The 4,455-nt window shown below is 47.0% G+C and overlaps 1 pseudogene; it reads right to left on the bottom strand.

Moving 5' to 3' along the window:
* Positions 1–2,281: 2,281 nt before the first annotated feature.
* LOC114616122 lies at positions 2,282–4,110 on the bottom strand (annotated as a pseudogene).
* Positions 4,111–4,455: the final 345 nt, after the last annotated feature.

The raw sequence follows: 4,455 nt of genomic DNA, 5'->3' as shown, positions 1-4,455 counted from the left end.
GGTTTTAAAGGGAAAAACCACAAACCAAGGAAATGAGGAGGGGGTGAGGGGGTTGCTAGGGTGGTATAACATAAAAATAGTGGAACATTCCAAAGGAACCCAACCTACATGAGTCAGGATCAGGTGAAAACACTCTGTACGCTTATCTTTCTCAAGAATGTAGTCCTGCCCTGTCACTTCGTCCTTGCCCTGTCACTATGGTTCTCAGCTTGGTTTCACCTGACTAAATTGCATTCCAGACAGTTCCCGTAATTAGTCTGTCCACATTCTTGCTTCATGCCTCCATGTCTTTGCAAAGAAAGCCTAAAGAATATTTTATGTCTAAAAAAGATTCTATATACCCAGTATCTATAATTTTCACTCTACATTCCTCACTTCTCCTATTGATAGTTTTTAATCTTAAAAACTTAAGCCCACTTCTCTAAATGATAGTTTTTAATCTTAATCTTGCATTTCAATATCTTCATAGCTTCCGTTTCCCTGTCCGAGGGTTTGATACTGATGTCGTAGCAGTAAAATCTGAACAGCACTTACCCTTTCTCTTATGAATGCAACTAATCTATTTAAAATACAGGGTCCTATGGTTAAAAGTAAAAGTAGAATCACAAGGGGGCCTGCAAGGGAGGATATCAGAGTAGTCATCCAAGGGGATCTATTAAACCAACTTTCAAACCAATTCTGTTGTGCTTCTCTGTCCTTCTGTCTCTGATCTAGTCTCTCTCTGAGTTTACTGATAGAGTCTTTAATCACACCTGAATGGTCTACATAAAAACAGCATTCTTCTTTCAAAGCAGCACACAGTCCCCCTTCTCTAAGAAACAGCAAGTCTAATCCTCTTCTATTCTGTAAAACAACCTCAGAGAGGGAAGTCAATGATTCCTTTAACTTTGATACTGACTGTTCTAGGGCCCTCAGATCTACATCAATGGCTGCTCTCAGTTCATGAAAATAGTGTGGGGTCTGAACTAATGCAGCAGTTCCTGTGCCCACACCTGCAGCCACTCCTAGCCCCAATATGACAGCTAGGGTTAAGGAAATGGGCTCTCTACGGAAGCGTCTAGGGTATCCAAACTCGTGGTCAAGAGTATCTGCAGGGTGATAATAGACTCGAGGAACTAGCTGAACAAGTATACAATAGTCTTTGGTCTCATCAAAAACAGAGGTGGAGATGCATGGAGTTAATCCAGAACTACAAGCCCACCATTTATCAATTTCAGGCACTAAAAATCTGTTGACAGAGGTCTTTGGACTCTTAAGAGTCTCATTGCATAGATGTGTATAAGCAGCGGGAGGGGTTCCCAAGCAAACCCCTTGACCTGAAACTTCAGTAAGGGTAAGTCTATTTTTACTATTCCATACACAGGCATCATGACTAGTGGTGTTATTAAAGGTCCCAGTTGTTGCGATGCCTTCATAATAAGGAGGCCCTGAAGAGAGGCAAAGCCAGCAGGACTTAGTCATATTGGGTTGGGACCCATTTAGTATGGTAAAAGCACCTTGGATCAGACTTAACAGCCTCTGTCCAGTGCTTGGGAGAGAAGGAGTAGAGGTCAAAGGAGTACCCAGAGGGTACTCAGTATGGTGTTTGAGTTCTGAAGGTCTTAAAGGGGTCACAGGGGCAACCGAAAGGGGTTTCTGTTCTGGTAACACTCTGTTAGGGCCTATAGGCTGAGCAGGTGGACTCTCTATCTTCAACTGAATAGTGAAAGCAGCACCTAAGTCGCGCTTCATCATTCTATCTGGAAAATACCATCTAAGGCCCCATGTTCTCCCTTTTAACCACTGTACTGTATCCCCGGTCCGTCCCTGGACAGTGAAAGTTATATTTAAGGGTATGCAGGTGGACCTTGAATTGCACAGGTTCTCTGTAGTCCATTTAAAACATTCTGTTGGATAGACATAATTTTTACGTACTACAATTCAGTCCCATGAGGAGCTGGGGTTCCAGTAAGCATCTCCTGTTGTTTCGCAGCCCCAAGCAGAACAATATAAGTTCCCTATGTCTCCACAACGGTGGGCTGTTGTTCGATCCCGACCATCCCTGGGACAGACATAAAAATCTAATTTCCCTAGCTCACATCTGCGTTCCGGGTCTCCGCACCCAAATTTGCCTCCTGGGCAAATTCTCCGCCCTGCATCCAGGGGCAACTTCTGAGGATCTGAGGTAGGGATATCCCAGGTGTCTAATCCAGCTGCTAATTGGCAGAAATCGGGAGTGAGAGTGGGCCACCAGGTGTACGGTGGGGCTACCTTAGAGGCAGACCACACTACCTCTCCAGTCATTGAGGTGACCTGCCAAGTCAGTTTTTGGGGAGTGTGTGGATTATTCCCCATCATCTGTGGGCCTACGGCGTAGGCGCAACTTAAGAGGATTACCAGTCCGCTCCAAAGTCCATTCATCTTGGTGAGAGTTCGGAGGTGCTCTTTTCACGTGCGAGGCGAGGCGTGGATCCACACAGCGATGCCGTCTACCTTCACTGCTGTGGGGGTTGTCAGCAGGACCAAGTACAGGCCTTTCCACCGTGGCTCAAGGTTGCCCGTCCGATGTCTCCTTACTAGGACAGTGTCTCCGACCTCGAACTGGTGTGGTACTGGATCTTCTTTAGGAGCATAGGAGTTCTTTATGGTTCCCCAGATTTCCTTTTTCACAGTCTCTAAGGCTTTTAGTCGGGCTAGAATAGGAAAAGGGGGAATATAACCATCATCAGGGCGAGTTGTACTCTCAAGGGTCTGATAAATGGGAGGTGGAGAACCGTATAAAATCTCAAAGGGAGTAAGTCCCAGGACTCCGGGCGTGTTCCTGACTCGGAACAGGGCAAGTGGGAGCAAGGCTGTCCAATCACCCCCGCCGGTCTCTATAGTCAATTTAGTTAAGGTCTCCTTTAGGGTTCTATTCATCCTCTCTACCTGTCCTGAACTCTGGGGTCTATATGAACAATGTAATTTCTAATCGAACCCCAATAGTTTGGCCAGTCCCTGACTTACTTGCGCGATGAAAGCAGGCCCATTGTCTGAGCCAATCACCCTTGACACCCCAAACCTGGGTAGGATTTCTTCCAATATCTTCTTAGCCACCACAGTAGCCGTCTCCTTCTTGGTTGGGAATGCCTTGACCCATCCGGAAAAAGTATCTATAAATACTAAGAGATATTTGTTACCATACCTGGTAGGTTTTACTTCAGTGAAATCGACCTCCCAGTAAGAACCAGGTTGATCTCCTCGAAGTCTAGTTCCTTTTACCTCCTGATGGTGGCTGGCATTGGTGAAAGCACAAGCCTTACACTCTCGCACTAGCCTGTGCGCTAGTTTCTTCAACCCTGGAATCTTATACTGAGACCGGGCTACTATTTCCATCATCTTTTCGGGCCCCAAGTGGGTCCACTGATGGATCCCAGATAGGTACTGTAGGCTTTCTTCTTCAGACAGGACTGGCTTGGTCCCTGGTTCCTCAGTGGGATTGGGAGTCTTTGATTGGGTTCTGATGGTCAAAATCATGGGTCCCTGGGCAGCTTTTTTTGCTTCCAGGTCCGCCATTTGGTTTCCTTTTGCAATATAGTCTGTCCCTTTTGGGTGGCCAGAACAATGAACTATTGCTACCTTCTTTGGAAGGTGAATTGCCTCCAAGAGGCTCAAAATCTCTTCTTTGTTTCTAATTTCTTTTCCTGCTGAAGTTAATAGCCCTCTCCATCGTTAGATGGCGCCATGTACATGAGCGGTAGCAAATGCATACCTGCTATCAGTGAAAATATTCACCCCTTGTCCTTCTGCCATCTTCAAGGCCTGGGTCAAGGCTACCAGTTCAGCTTTTTGTGCTGAAGTCCCTTCAGGTAGGGCCGAGGCCCACACAGTCCTTTTCCCATCCACCACCGCCGCTCCCGCCCTTCGTTTACCCTCAACCACGAAGCTGCTCCCATCAGTAAACCAGGTCTTCACCCCTGGCCAGGGCTTGTCAGTCAGGTCCGGTCTGTTGGACGTTTCTTCAGCCAGTATTTCTTCACACTGGTGAATCACGGAGCTGTCAGCCTCGGGCAGCAGGGTGGCAGGGTTCAGAACAGCCGGCGGGGCAAAGGTTATACGTTCGGTGAGAAGGAGGCTCTGGTAGTGAGTCATTCTGGCATTAGTCATCCAGCGATCGGGAGGCTGTCTGACAATGCTTTCCAGAGCATGAGGGGCCACTATTGATAATTTCTGTCCCAAAGTCAGTTTATCAGCATCTTTCACTAGTAGAGCTGTAGCTGCTACGGCCCGCAGACAGACAGGCCATCCACTTGCTACCGGGTCTAGCTTCTTTGAGAGATACGCCACTGGACGTTTCCATGGACCCAAGGTTTGAGTCAAAACTCCTCTAGCCACCCCCTTCCTCTCATCAACATAGAGAGTGAAAGGCTTAGTTAGATCTGGTAAAGCCAAAGCAGGGGCTTCTAATAAAGCCTTTTTCAAAGCCTCAAAGGCTTT

Source organism: Grammomys surdaster, unplaced genomic scaffold (assembly GCF_004785775.1).
Source record: "Grammomys surdaster isolate TR1022 unplaced genomic scaffold, NIH_TR_1.0 289827, whole genome shotgun sequence".
NCBI lineage: Eukaryota > Metazoa > Chordata > Mammalia > Rodentia > Muridae > Grammomys > Grammomys surdaster.
This window is presented reverse-complemented; position numbering and strand designations above follow the sequence as displayed.